General features: G+C 35.8%; 1 long non-coding RNA gene across 1 annotated transcript in view; it reads left to right on the top strand.

Moving 5' to 3' along the window:
- LOC144282864 (uncharacterized) overlaps nucleotides 1-15,657 on the top strand; it is a 69,995-nt gene extending 54,338 nt beyond the window's left edge. The window contains exon 3 of the long non-coding RNA XR_013351277.1: nucleotides 15,569-15,657. This is a non-coding gene — a long non-coding RNA (uncharacterized LOC144282864). The remainder of the gene's footprint in view (nucleotides 1-15,568) is intronic.
- Nucleotides 15,658-15,908: the final 251 nt, after the last annotated feature.

The following is a 15,908-nucleotide window of genomic DNA, read 5'->3' as shown; positions in this document are numbered from 1 at the left end:
CTGGACTCAGAACCATCTCTTCAACTGAGGGAGTTTTCTGGATTCTGCCTGGGTTTCTGCTCCCTGCACTGAAGCCTGAAGATTCTCTCAAGGTAGTAGGCTGGGGCAGTCACTGGGCTCAGCTACTTTGGTTCTCATCTCTCAGGGATCACCATCCTTCGTTTTTTGATTTCCAATGTTTTCCAAACTTTTATTTCCTCTATTTGTTGAGAATGTTTTCTTGTCTCACATAGCAGAGTAAATCCACTGCTTGCTATTCCATCTTAACCAGAAGCCTAATTTCATTTCTGAGCCACATTTTCCCAATCATAGGCAATGAATAATACTAATTGAAAAAAATTCCAAACTGTATAGATTATAGAAAGATAAAATATGAATTGCTTAATGGATGCACACATTTAAGAATGGCATATAAAGCTATAGAGAATCATAAGATTAATGGAATAAATTTAAAATATGTATACCTTGGCTTTGTATAGCATATAATAATTTAGGGCATTGTCTTTCTGCCATTTGGGCTATTGGGAGAGAACATATTATTTAGGCTGAATTAAGTTCAAGCTAATGGGTTTTGACTGCTTTAAGAATTAAATTATCTTGGCAATTGATGGGTCTATTCATTGTGAAATGTATTATGCAACTGTCCCTAAATCCTAGCATGGTGGCATGCTGATACATCTTACTCTCACTTGAGAACTTGGATGGGCACCATGATATTTCTTTGGTTACAGGATTGTTTTGAGTTGTATTTCTCTCCGGTGGAGTAGGAACTATGCTATTAAGCTGGAGAAGGCATCCAAGGCAGAAGAAAGTTGACTTCTCAAATGGCCCATCTGCCAAGTGCCTAAAAGCCCCCCAAAAGAACTTCTGGACCAGCTCAGAGACAGTTGTCTCTCATTCAGTTATATCATCTTACAGCAGTTACAGTACTATGGAATCTTAACTGGTTAAATAACTATTTGTTAAGTTCAACAATTTTTGGTTGTCTGTATCCAAGCTATACATTCAAGAGTATATATTCAGCTCAGGTCATGATCTCAGGGTCCTGGGATGGAGCCCCATGTCAGGCTCCCTGCTCAGCGGAGAGCCTGCTTCTCCCTCCACCTTTGCTGCTCCCTCTCTTGCTCTGTCAAATAAATTAATTAATTAAATCTTTAAAACAAATAATATGGTCCCAGCATTTTAAGAACTTATGAAAAGGTTTATAGCACCTAAAATCAATATATACACTTTGTACAAATACTTTTCTTTCCAATACAGTCAAGAACAAATTGAAACAAATCACACAATAATAGTATGGTTTTAATTTTCTTACAGCTTTTATGAAAACCAATCTCAAATATTTTTAGGGATAGAAGGGGTTGCTTTCAGTATATACAATGAAATCTAGTTGAATTCCCCAGGATCCATTGAGAATGGCATGACATGAGGGGACAGTACCTAAATTGGGATCAGAAGGCATTGCTTTTGTCACAGATAAAGCCACTTATCAGTTAAGTGAATTTAAGGAAGTCTCTCAGTCTGAGAGCCTCATTTCCTACAGCTAGACATTGGGGATGATAAAGACATGAATGACATACACCTCAACACTGGCAGGATAAAATAATGTATGTCAAAGGTTTTATAAAATGTGTGTTTTAAAAAAATATAAGAACTACATAGTATAGGTATACTATCATCTACTAAAAATCCTTCCATGGCATAAAGTTGCTCATGGGAAGTGGCTATTCATGCAGGGACTACATTTCCTTGTCCCCATTACCTGCAGTTGTGGGTCTTCATCAATGAGAAGTGAGCAAAAATGATATCACTTTCAGGTCCAGATAGTTAAGAAATAATATATCCTCTTTGTGCTCACTTTTCCTGCCTACCAATGAATACAAAATACTCCTGGGACTTAGGTCATGCTAGAACCATTCTCTGGAAGGATCCTGGATCCATAAATTACCACATCAAGAAGTACCATCTACTTGGCAGACAAGAACTACGCTGGATTGTGTACAAAAGAAATAATTCTTAATTTTTAGAAAAGACGTTGGGGTTTGTTGTAATTAATTACCTAATATAGTCAATAGACTTTCTGCTTCTGGATAAAAGGAAGCAACAGGAAACAGATTAACCCCTCCAGAAAACAACAAAATATTTATAAAATGTTCATGAGACATCTGAATAACTGAAGAGTGATCTCAGAGAGAAAAAAAACAGTGGAGTGAACCCTAAGATTACCACAGCATAGCCTTGAGAGAATTTCCAAGTTGCAGTAGGCAAACCCAGGCAGAACATATTGGACTCCTTGGGATGAGTCTGGGAAGACTTAGGCAACTGGAGTTCCTATGGCAGGGTTTCAGACAGGAGGGAGGTGTGTGGGAAGAGAACTCAGAAGAACTTAAGAGGACGTCCTTTCCTAAATAAAGCCACATTTCAGGTGAATACTATTCTGAACATGCACAAGGAAACAACCTGAACAGAGGGAGAGATCCACGTGAAAGAATTAGAGGTAAAGGTAACCAAAGGTCAGAAAAAGCCAAGAAGAGTGCTTCCATCAACTAGACTAGAAAAACATCATGATTCACAGGATATCAAAAAAGGTTGACAGAAGGATCATGCCTCAGTAATGAGGAATAATTAGCCCTGTTCTGAACACTGCTTTTAAAAATCTTTTGCCCCAACAAATCTTAAAAGCAAGATTTGAAATCTGTGATATTATTTCCAAGTAATTTAACTGCATCTCAGAACAAAACTGAAAACTACAAAATACAACAAGGAGTGAAAAGAAAAATTCAACACCAAACAAGATAAAATTCATAATATCTGACATACATTTAAAAATAAAAAGAAACCTGCAAAAAAGTAGGAAAGTATACCAAAAAATGAGAATAAAAGCAATCAAATGAAATGACCCAGTACAGACACATATGTTAGAATTAACAGATAAGGACATTAAAATGTTAGTACAATCCTATTCCATATGTTCAAACAGTAAGTAGATGTGTGGAAGATGAAAAAAATTGAAATTCTACTGGTGAAAATTAAAATTTATGTGATAAAAACTACACTAGCTGGGAATAAGGATGGACTAGACATTGCAGCAGTAGACGAGTGAACTTGAGGACACAATGGAAACTATCCATAATAAATAACAGACAGAAAAAATAATTATTAAAAAATGAATAAATCATCAGCAAGTAGTGGGACAATTTCAAATGGTTTAATATACATAAAACTGGATCCCTTGGAGAGAGGAGAAAATGTATTTGAAGGAATAATGCCTGCAAATTTTCCAAATTTGATGGAAATTATTAACTCACAGATATAAGAAACTCAATGAACCTCAAGCACAAGAAACAAGAAAACTAAACGATAGCATACTGCCTTACTTATTGCTCAGAAATAAAGTTAGATTGGAAGATTCAACATTATGTCACTTCTCCCCCAAATTGATCTAAATATTCAAAGAAACAACAACCAAAACTCCACCAGAATTCTCTTCCTCCTCCTCCTGTTGTTGAATTAACAAACAGATTTAAAACACTTAGGGAAAGATAATCTAGGATAGCCATACTCACTTTGAAAGAAAGGAATATGTTGGAGGACTGATACTACCGATTTCTAGACTTATTTTAAGGCTATAGTAATAAAAATGTGGTATTTGTGTAAAGATAGAGAAATAGGTCAATGAACAGAATATAGTCCAGAAATAGATTCAACAGTCTACAAAGAGAAGGAAAAGATACATCACAGACTGGGGAAAATATTTGAAAAGCATTTAACTGATAATAGACTTGTACTCAAAATAAGGAATTTTCAAAGTCCAATGATGTGAAGATAAAACAAACCAACAAAAAGGTAAAAATTTAAAGTCATTTCACCACAGAAGATTTACATAGTTGGCAAATAAGCACATCAAATAATGCTAAATATTATTAGTCATTAATGAAATGTAAATCAAACCATAGTGATATCCCTACATGCCTATTAGAATGGTTAAGACAAAAAAACACTGGCCATACCAAGTATTGGAGAAATATGGAGGAATTGGAACTCCAATGAACTGCTGGTGGTCAAGCAAAATGGTGCAACCACTTTGGAAAACAGTTCTTACAAAATTAAAAATATACTTGACATATAATTCAGCTGTCTTGCTCCTGGATAGTTACCTGATAAATGAAAGCAAGTGTCTATAGAAAGAGTTGTATGCTTGTGTTCATAGAAGCTTTATTCATAAAAGTTAAACAATGGCATCATCCAAACATCCATCAACATGTAGAAGAACAAACTGATAGTCATACAATGGAATACTATTCAGCAATAAAAAGGAATTAACTTCATACATAGTATAACCTGGATCAACCTCAAAATAACTGTGCAGAGTGAAAGGAACCAGATTTGGGTGCCTGGGTGGCTCAGTTGGTTAAATGTCTGCCTTCAGCTCAGGTCATGGTCTCCAGGTCCTGGGATTGAGCCCTCCCATCAAGCTTCCTGCTCAGTGGGGAGTCTGCTTCTCCCTCTCCCTTGGCTCCTCTCTCCACTTGTGCACTCTCTTTCTCTCTCTCAAATAAATAAAATCTTTTTAAAAAAGGAACCAGATTTTTTAAAGAATATATATCATATGATTCTATTTTCATAAAATGCTAAGAAATTCAAAGTACTACGGAATGATGGACGTAGGCCATGGAAGGGAAAATGGGAGGAACCAGAGGGATGACATTTGCAGTAGGCAGAGGGTTGAGGGTTTTGTTCATTTTCTTGACTGTGGTAATGGTTTCATGGGCATCTACATAGGCCCCAATTCATCACATTGTCCACTTAAATACAAGCAATTATTTATGTCAATTATACCTCAGTAATTTAAAAAATACATACTGGTTATAATTATCAGTGCAATATATCTTTAATGTCTGCTATTTACAAGGCTTACCCTGGACAATTGGAAAGAGACTCTTGTTCTTTTCTACCTCTCTCTAACATATTCTCTAGTTTCTAGGTTGGTTTTTTTTCCCCATTTACTCTTTTCAAGTCTTCTAGGACTCATGTTTTTATGTTTTGCTGCCCTAGTCAGAGCTGCTGAAAAGACACATGTAAAAGTTGCTCAGGTGCCAGGTATTTAACAGAAAGTCCTTGAGACCTATGCACTCTGAGCTGTGACTTTAATTATTACTCTTTAGGAGGTATTGCCATTTTAAAAGGAAATCTGAGAGGGCTTATTTAACATAAAGCAATGCAGTGCACATGGTGAAATGACAGGTAGTATTACATCTTAGTAGAGTGTTCCTTGACTAGGGGAAGGAGGTCTCCAGGGGTCATTTTCATTGATCAACAAATAACATATTCTTTCTAGAGTTGGCTTTGAATCATCGTAATAACAATGACTTTTATTTGTATAGGATGTTAGTGATTACAAAGTGCTTTCACATTTATTATCTCATTCGTGCATGCAAAGGCCTTTTGAGGTGAATTAGCTCCTATTTATGGATAATAAAGTTGGCAGTTAAGGCAGTTCAACAACTTGCTTTTTATTCAAAGGCAGAGTGGAATTTGAACCAAACTAATTTGACTCCCAGTTCAACAATCTATTCTGCAAACATTTTTGCATTCATTTTAAATAACAAATTCCTTGAAAGCAATGTATTTCTGCTCCTCTTAACTTCATAAAACCCTTCCCAAAGCAATCAACAATTTTGTTTGACTTATACTTTGGAATTTGGGCAATTTTAAAGAAACGGTTAATTTTAGGTTATGAGAATAGAGACCCTGCAAAATAATGAAGCAATTTATAGTGAATAAAATGCTATTGATCTTTGGTCTAAATCAGTAGGATTTATGTTGAATTTCATGTCCTATTGAACAGAGAGAGGATAAAACAAAGCAGTATGTACATGATTAAGGAGCATAGAGATAGCCCAACATTCTTGATCTCCTCTGAACTTTGATTAATTTAATAATTTGCTTACACAGCCAGTGGTCATGGTCTTCATCATCTTCTTTGAGAATTCAAACCACCCTCAGTATCTTATCCTCCATAGGACACAATATCTACCCTGAAGATTGTGGCTGTAATTGTAGAATTAGAAAAAAACAAAACAAAACAAAACAGTCCCTGACTTAAGAGACTACTCATCTAACTAGAAAGGGAAGATTTGAAAATTGTTAAAAACAAGTAAACACAAATACCACTTTTGAGTACTGCCTGGACACTAAAAATTTAATATGTCTTGCTTATTTTACAGTTATTAAACCTCAAAAATTTTATATTTTAATTATTTTTTCAGATTAAGGAACTGATTCATAATAAATGGCCTTAGAAAACATAGAAAATGATAGAGACAGGATTTAAATGTTAGTATAACCCCAAAATCATGATCTTTTCACTAATCCATAATGAAAGGTATACATCCATACGTATATATTCTGTTGATTTACAAAAAACTTCCCAGGTAATTTGAAGGGAAAAGTAGTCTTTTCAGCAAAGAGTGCTGAAACAATGGCACATCTACATGCAAAATATGAGCCTCAGCCCTTACCTTACACCTTATAGAAGAAATTAAATGTATCACAGACTTAAAAATATAAAAATTAAAACTGTACAACTTCCAGGAGAAAAAACAGGAGGACTTTGTCAACTTTGTGACTTTTGATTAGACAAAGATATTTTAAATAGGACACAAAGGAAACCTAGAAAAAAATAACTGGACTTAATCAACATTAAAATCTGCTTCACAGGGGGATCCCTGGGTAGCTCAGCAGTTTAGCGCCTGCCTTCGGCCCAGGGCATGATCCCAGAGACCCGGGATTGAGGCCCACATCAGGCTCCTGGCATGAAGCCTGCTTCTCTCCCTCTGCCTGTCTCTGCCTCTCCCTCTGTGTGTCTCTCATGAAAATTTAAAAAAATAATAAATAAATAAATAAATAAATAAATAAATAAATAAATAAAATCTGCTTCACAAAGGGACTGTTAGAGAATGTAAAGACAAGCTACAGATGAAGAGAAAATATGGTCAAAATACCTGTTTGATAGAGGCATATTTAGAACATATGAATACTCATAGGAATCAAGAAGAAGAAAAAATAACCCAGTTTTTTCAATGGGCAAAAGATTTACACAGACACTCCACCAAAGGAGATACATAGCTGGCTGGAAGCAATGCTCAACATCATTAGTCATTAGTAAAATCCGAATTAAGACCACACCGACGTGTTACTATATAGCAAGTAGGTATCTAAAGTTAAAAAAATATTTACCCAGTTTAATTAGTTTGTGATTAAACAGAAACACAGTTTTTTATAACTCAAAACAGTACAAATATGTACAAAAAGAAGTTGGAATTTTCAAGTAATGTTAAACAATTATACCTCATAATCCAGCAGTTTCCCTCAGCATTATTAATGGGAAAAAATTGAAACATTTTCCACACAAAGATCTGTATATTAATATTTACATAAACTTATTCATAATAGTTAAATATTGAAATCAAGCCAGAGGCCCATCAACGTAGTAAATATATAAACAAATTGTGGTATATCCATGTAATGGAATACTACTTAGCCATTAGAAGGAATGACCTATTGATACATGAAACAATGAATGGACCTCAAAAGCATTATGCCAGAAAACACATATTGTATGACTCTGTTTAAATGAAATTCTGGGAAAGGCAAAACTGTGAAGACAGAAACTCCGCTAGTGGTCACCAGGTATGGGGGGTGGAGGAGGATGGGACTGACCACAAATAGTTATGAGGAAACTTTTCATGGTAGTTGAAATGTTCTACAACTTAATGGTAGTTTGGTTGAATGACAGTTTGCCATTTGGCAAACTCAAAAGGTGAATTTTACTGTATTTAAATTAATCTCCAAAATCCTGATTTATAAAAGAGTAATACATATTAATAAGTGCAAGACTTCGGAGGAGGTAAAGAAGTCTAAAAAACAAAGTAATCCTTGCATAAGGAAGCCTTATGTAAGTGGGAGAGAGGACATTTAAGATGTGATTTTATAGAGAGGAGGGACAGTTCACTTTCTGGAAGAAAATAGAGTAGAACATCATGAGACAAGGTAACGGGAGGAAGTTGATATGACACGCACAGGACTGAAAAGATTAACAATGCAGTTGAAGAGATGTAGATGAGGGAGTAAAAGAGGAGTCATAAATTCAAAATCAGTTATCAGGATTAAGACCAGATTACTTAATAATGAATGTGGTCACTATGGGATCTTATAGAGTTGCTAAAGCCATAAAGGTCATTTCATAGTTAATTTATGACTTACTCACACCTGCCTCCAAGCTAGATTCAGGCAACTTCAATTCAGCGAGCAGTGACCATATGATAAGCATTACACTAAGTACTTGGCATATATTAATATATTAAATCTATCATTAAAAAGTTAACATTTTCTCCAAGTATGCTTTTGAGAAAACCAACACTCATATAACTAGTCCTTATGGCTGCTCCATTCCCTCCCCCCCCCCATTTTTTATTTTATTTATTTTAAGATTTTATTTATTTATTCATGAGAGACACAGAAGGAGAAGCAGAGACATAAGCAGAGGGAGAGGCAGGCTCCCTGCAGGGAGTCTGTTGTAGGACTCGATCCCAGGACCCCAGAATCACAACCTGAGCCACCCAGGTGCCCCAAGGCCTCATTTTCACTTGCATTGGAGTTCAACTTTTTCTGTCGAATCCTTTGTTTTTCACACTAGCACTGGTGCTATTGCCTAGTTTATTTCCCTATTAGCCGCCTGCATCCAAACCTCCATGTCAAAGTCAATTTCCCAAGCACCTGGGCACAGACCTATGCCATAGATCAAATCAAGAATTAATTGTACATAAGTACTATTTAAATTATTGAACATTTAGAAAATAATAATAATTACACAAGAATGGTGGAGCTGATCTGAATTTATCAACCTTTCTAGATATGCAACTAACAAAATATTTCACAAGGTAATAAGTCATAAGAAGCCAATATTAAGAATAATTGGTCAAAAACAGCTAAACATTTAAATATTCATTTGTATACCATTCTGTGGTTTACTTGTGTGCAAAGCACTCTGCAAGTACAGTGAGAGATACCAAGAATTATATAATATAGCTCCCCTAGAGCTCTCAAAAATAATCACAGTCATTAACAGAGTTAATATAACATATTTATACCTTAAAAGATTATTCAAATATGAGGCAGGAGGAGATAAGGGGAAAATGAGAGGCATATCAAGGTATGCTTGAGATGTTCAGTTACAAATTGGTTAGTATAGCTTCCTGAGTTGATGGCTGAGATAGTCTGGAACTGTCAGTAAGAACTGGACAAATGAAGTATGCAAACAAAGAGGTTTTAAATGGGGAAAGAGGGTGAGGAAAAGGACACAGATCACTGTTTACAGAAGGAGATGATTCTGTTTGAACATTCATTCCTCTTGGGGAAGCAAAAGGGTCCTGGGCCTTTGTTGGTTGAAGTTTGAGCTTCTAAAGGACCAGAGATGGGCACCACGATAAAAGTAGAGCTATGCTAATTCTCAAGCTGGAAATCAAGTCAGGCAAATCTTTAAGGCAATATCCAAGGTTGGCACAGAGTCAAGAACAGATAGTCTGCACAGTGCTTCAAAGGTTTCTGGTCTGAAGGACCGAAGTTAGAGGCCAAGAAACTGGGCAGAAATCAAATAAATAAAATGGCAGTGAAGTTGACAAAGGTGAGTGGGAGGTTAGATCTGGGGTGATTCCCTCAGTTTCTGTGGGAACCTGAAAGTTAGGTATTTTTATAAGACCTTACAGTGCTCCCTTATTGGAAGAAAGCAACTATTGAGAACATTACACTGGTTTGGGTAATGGAGATGCATAGGAGACACAATCAGGGCTGTAATTTGACAAATCTACTTGTCTTTGTTCTACTGAATTCAAATAATGCTAACGTGGAGTTTTATGGTGGTAACTCATGCCTTGACATTGTCATCTTTTATTAATAATCAAAACAATTTTCCAAAAAGTTTCTGTCTTTTGTATCCTATAATAATAATTGATTTCACATATTCAGCAAAGTGAGAGATTTAGTGAGGCAATCAGTGGCCTGGGGAATGCAAAAGTAGTTGGCTTGAGCTATGCTTACTTGGCCCTTAATTTTATTTCTTAAGCTTCAAGGCTGATGTTAAGTTGATTGAATGGTGGGTGCCAAAGGGTGTTTCTCAGTTGCTTCCTGGAAGTACTGCTGGCTGCTTCATTCCCCTGCTTTTCAGGGCAATTGCATGAGTCAATTATTTTATTAAATTATTCATTTAGTAAACATTTATTATATATCAACTATATACCTATGACTCTTATAAATGTTCAGAGGGCCAGAGTAGCAGTGGTGCAATGTGATGGGACTTGAACCTTTAAAGCACAAAGATGAACAGGATGACATTTCTGCCTTCAAATACTCACAATAAACTATATATAGGAGGTATATAACTGTGGAGTGTACTGGGCCTCTACCTGTGCTCCAAGGAGGAATTAGATCATGAGCCATCTACTAATGACATGATAAAAGTCCAGCTGTAAAATTCATGACTCAAAGATAGGATCCACATAACACTTCCTAGGTAATGGTATAATATTTTCCATTCTTCCACCAGTGAAACTTGGTTTAGACTCCAAAGCAATCAAAGTAGGTGAGAATCAACGTGTGAAAGTTATCTCATTCATTCAATTTGTAAAAGCATACTGAGAAAATACTTGGTGCTAAGAGTTCAAAGGGATAAAAATATGAATAAAGTAGAAGTTATGAAAACAAATGAGACAGTCTCAGGGACTGGCAATTCATTTTTTCAACCAGCATTCACTTGTTGATCTCCTGCCATGCGTCAAGTTTTGCACTGGAAGATATTTCCATCATAATCTTATGGAATCTGGGTCATGCATTTTTCAAGCAAAATATTATGAAAGTATTTGTTACTTTCAGAGCCCTAATAGCATTATCTACTGAAGATGGATTAAAAAAAAGAATAGGTAACAGTATTCCAAAATGAGAAGGAGTTACTTCTGATTTTAAACATTTTACATTTAAGTGTTTTTATATTTATTTCTATTTAACCAACAATTATTGCACATTTACTGTATGCAAATTTTATGCAAGGATTGTCAGACACTCAAGTGGGATTAAGGTATTCAAAAAGTTCATTATTTATCGGGAAAGAAAGAAGAAAAGATAAACATCCCTTAAAAGGCAGGATGTGTTACATGTTTCTATAACTAATATGTAGATATGCCAAAAGTGGTTAAATAAACACCAGGCAGAGACAATGATTTAATAATGCAAAAGGAAAAGTAGAAAAAATTGTTTTGCTGTATTTTTGTAGTGTGCGTGTGTATGACTCTGTGCAAGTGTGACGAATCAAGATTCATTGGAAGTACATCTTTTCTTTACAAAAGCCAAAAGCCAAGGAGGTTAATAAAGGCCACCCTTTTAGCAGAGATCTAAAAGCCACTCTTGAATTCTTGAGCATTTGCTGACAGCTGTAGCTAACAATTTTGTAGGGAATGCTATGGAAGTTAAGAGTTGTATTTTCCACATTAAATATATTTGAACTCAAAATAAAATTGACATCTACTATGGAAAAATGAATATACAAAGTCTGCATTTTAACCTTTTTTGTAAGACAGCCTGAAAAATCTTGGCAAATGTGTGCTAGAAATGGTATAAAAAAGTCATAACCCCAATAATGGAAGAGCATGGGATATGGCAACAAATGAACAAACAAATGAGTAATAAATGAGCAAAAGCAATCCTAATAAGTGAGGAAAACCTAAGAAAAGAGTCAAGAAGAGAGGAATATAAAGAATAACGAAAACCAAAGAGAGTGTCATGGAAAAAAAGTCAAGGCTGGATCATAGGGAAAATACTTATTTTTGGACTATCATTATCTTGTCTTTATTCAGTTCAAATTCAGCTGGAAGATCCTCAGCTAGAAGTAGATGAAAAAGTATACTAATCTGGGATTGATCAAGAAAACATGGTTCATACCAAGTAGTTCAATGGAGGACATTGCATACAGCAAAATAGGCATAAAAGTTTTGGTGGCTGAAAAGCCAATCAGACGACAAATGAAACAAACCAGAGATTAACAAAGCAGAGGGCTAGTAACACCCCTGGGCAGGAGAGTTAAAGGAGATAGAAAGAACAGGGGTCAGGAGTCAGCAGCACATCCAGTAAAATCTAGAATCCTGGGGGAGACACGGCCACCCCAGAGGCTGGCGCCCAAATCCAAGTGAAGGGAAAAAATACCCTAGATTGTCCCTTCCTCCTCGTACTGCTAACACTTCCCATTTGCTAATTAGCACCATCCAGAATTGCAGTGTGCGGCAATCGGACTTCCATGACAGAGCAAAGCAGGGAGAGTGGGGAATGGATCTCAGAGTAGAGAAGCAAAGGAGCAGCCTGGAGACTAAAGAAATGCATGAACCCCCAACCCCAGAAAGATCAGCAATGCAAAGTGTAATTCAGCCTAGCTGAAGTGAGGGCGAAATGCCAATTTATCAAATGTAACTAGGTAAGGGGAATCAGAACAAGACCTTTGAGTGTCCAACTGAACAAACCAGATGAGGAAATAGCATGAGAATATAGAACTTAAATTTTGAAAAGGCCATTCAAATAGAATTACCTTAAGAATGAAATGTGGATAGGAAATCACAGGAGTTCACCGAAGCTCTTTTGAAACCTTGTTCACTATTAGAGAATAAACTTTTCATATCCCACCAGGTCAGGCTGTTTCTGGATCAGGGTTCAGGGGCACTGGGAGCAGGTGGCTGGCTTTCCCTTCTATGTGCTTCTCAGAAAAGAGGGACTGAAATACACTGAGCTTAGCTGCCAATGAGTTGTAGATTCCTTTGGGCACCTGTGCATATATGTATTTATGTTTACATTTCACTGTGCCATTCATTATTTGGGGTTATGTAGTGTAACCTAATATAAACTAAAAAAGAGACTTCAGTACACAGCATCTAGTGTCATGCTAGACATAGAGTAATCATTAATAAATGTGAATTAATCATGCTGTTTCAAGAAATTGTATACATGATTTGGCTCCATTCTTGGACTTCTAGGTAAATGATGGTCCTTTATTTTATGTCTTTGAGGTAAAGTGGGGACTACTGTTGAGTTTCTAAGTGGATTACATGGCACAAAAAGCAAGTGATTTCGAACAGTGTCTTGTTCATCATAAGTACCTATGTATATTTAATTTTTAGGCTTTATACCACCTTTTTCATCGCTTTAGTAAAATTAAACTTACCCACTTTGGATAAAGAATCGTTTTATATATTTGACCCCAAATTGGTGCCCCAAGTAGAGAAGATAGATAAAATAAACAGCACCCTTTTTAACATCCTGCATATAACACACAACCATATGTGTAATCATTCAACAGCTGCTCCATTTATACAGATGACACCTAAGTGTATATCTTTCTTGACCCTCAGTCATGTACATTAAACTGTCCTTGAGACATCCCCATCTGGATGTACCCAATCATTCCAGGCTCATCATTTCCAAGTTAGAACCTAACTCTTGTTGTTCGCTATTGAGGAAAAATCACCATTAAAAACCAGTGCTTAAGTTAGAGTTTATGAATTATTTTTGATTTTTTAATAGGTTACTTCTCATGTGTTTTAAGTCTATTTCCTCTATATTTTTAAAGCAACTTACCTTTACTCACCCCATTGCCAGCACTTTAGTACAGAATACCATAATCACTTGGCCTGATTACTGACAGGCTTCCAAATTAATTACCTCCCATCCCAAACTGTACAGTCTCCCAATGGACTAATTTATTTTCTTCATTTTACAGCATGAGTGTGGTTGATTTTGTAAGCATCCACATTTGATTATGCAATTTTCATACCTAAAGCTCTTAAAACGTCCTTGCTTTCAGCATAAGCATTCCTTGAAATGGAATGTAAAAGCCGATATATAACCTGCTCCTCACTTTATCTTATGGTCTCATCTTACACAACCCTTTACATTTCTATGACAATCTCCAGGGAAGCTAAACATCTTGTAGTTCCTCAGGAACACTCCAGGCTGATGTTCCCTTTCTTTGGAACATTCTTGTGTTTTTTTACTGAGCCAAACTTTTATAACTATATCAATTCTGAACACAACCTAAAAGGAGAAGAGAACATAGGTAGGGAGAAATCTAGAAAGTTATGGAAGTAATCTAGGCATGTGGGAAGAAATTGTGGTCTAGAATGTTAATGCCAGAAATGGAGGGGAAAGAATAAATCCTAGTAATAGCTCAATCGATTCTATTAAAAAGTAATGAACAGGTAAACTTCCAAGAGAATATTGGTGACATTAGGAGAAATAAGGAAATTAACAATGATTGCTGCATGTTCGTCTCCCCATCTATAAGCTGGGAATATTTTTCCACTTTTCCCTTATGCTATAGCGCTAATGTGAAAATAATAATAAAATAAGGTGACTGTGGAAGTGCTTTGAAGTAATGAGTTTCCATATGGTTTGAAAAGCTTTAGTTCATGGCCAGACCACATGGTACTATTAGGATTTTGGAGCTACTCCCTTTTCCATGGGAATCTACATCCAGCACACAGCATCGCAGTACATTTGTTAAGGGTAACTGCTGCCAGAAAAATTCTGCACGGTTCTCAAATGATTCCAACTGTCACTTTTATCAGAAATGATAGTATTTAGGTGTGTTCCTTAATAAATGTAATTTTTCTGTGCAAAAGAGTTTTTCTTTTAGGCAACTAAGTAGCACATGGTGCTCAGGTACAGTTCTGCAGAGAGAGCTTGAAGTTAGAGTGAAGGAGAGATTTAAATGAGCTGGACTGCTAATACCAGGCTTCAGAAAAGGGACCAGAAGACTGACGCCAGATTATTCATCTGACTAATTTTCAGCCAGTTGGGAGAATACAAAAGAAAACAAATATGTCACAACTGGGCTCTACATTAAAAAACACACATAAACACACGCAAACTGTGTGGCCAAAGAGGACAGGGAATAAATTTTTTTTTCTGAGGTAAAGATTTTTCAATAGCTAACTGTGCTTCTGGTACTTCAGTCTTAGAGGCTTAAAAACAGGAAGCTTAAAAACAAATCTGTAATTTTCAAGCTATATGTCTATGGGTTGATTTGTTTAAATATTGATTTCCAAGAAGAAGACATGCAGTATATGTTTCTCTGTAGTGCTGTTTTCTTTCTTTCCAAATTTCAAAAATTTCTTTCAAAATTTCTTTCTCTTATTCATATGAAAGAAAATGAAGATCACAACTAATTATAATTAAATAAAGAGAAAAATTAAAACTTTGAAGAAAAATAATCAGGAATTGTTTTTATTTATGGCCATTAATGAAAGGTACCACAAAAATATCTAAACAAAGGCAAAATCTTTTTGAAATTTATTTTCTTCTTCTCTTCCCCCTCTTCCCCCCTCCTTTTTTTTTTTTTTTTTTTGAGAAGCAGCCACAGCTTTTAATTATTGTATAGGAGAAAAATATTATAAATTTAATAGTTCAGTTAGTTTTAATAAAGTATGATCTTCGAGGATAATTTGAAGTAACTATTATTTCTCAATTTCCTAAGGAGGAATACATCATCTTGCAAAATACGTAAATTGTATAGCTGCCGTATGGATTTACATTTCACCCCCTTCCTGTAACATCTCTGCCAGGTCAGTATATCTGTATATGTAAGAATGTTTGGCTGCAATTCCAAATCCCTAATATTGGAAGTAATTTTGCCAAAGAACATACTTTTAGGGTGTTAGGATATGACCAGATGCAGGTAGTTCCAACTGAAACCGGTCCTCCACAGGTCATTAATGGATGTTTCTTTGGCTATAGTTTAAGTATTTCCCATTCTGAAGAAGCTTCTGGCTCAGAAAAGCAGATGAATATGGCTATCCTATCCATCTCCGTGAAGT

This window comes from Canis aureus, chromosome 14, assembly GCF_053574225.1.
Source record: "Canis aureus isolate CA01 chromosome 14, VMU_Caureus_v.1.0, whole genome shotgun sequence".
Taxonomy (NCBI): Eukaryota; Metazoa; Chordata; class Mammalia; order Carnivora; family Canidae; genus Canis; species Canis aureus.
This window is presented reverse-complemented; position numbering and strand designations above follow the sequence as displayed.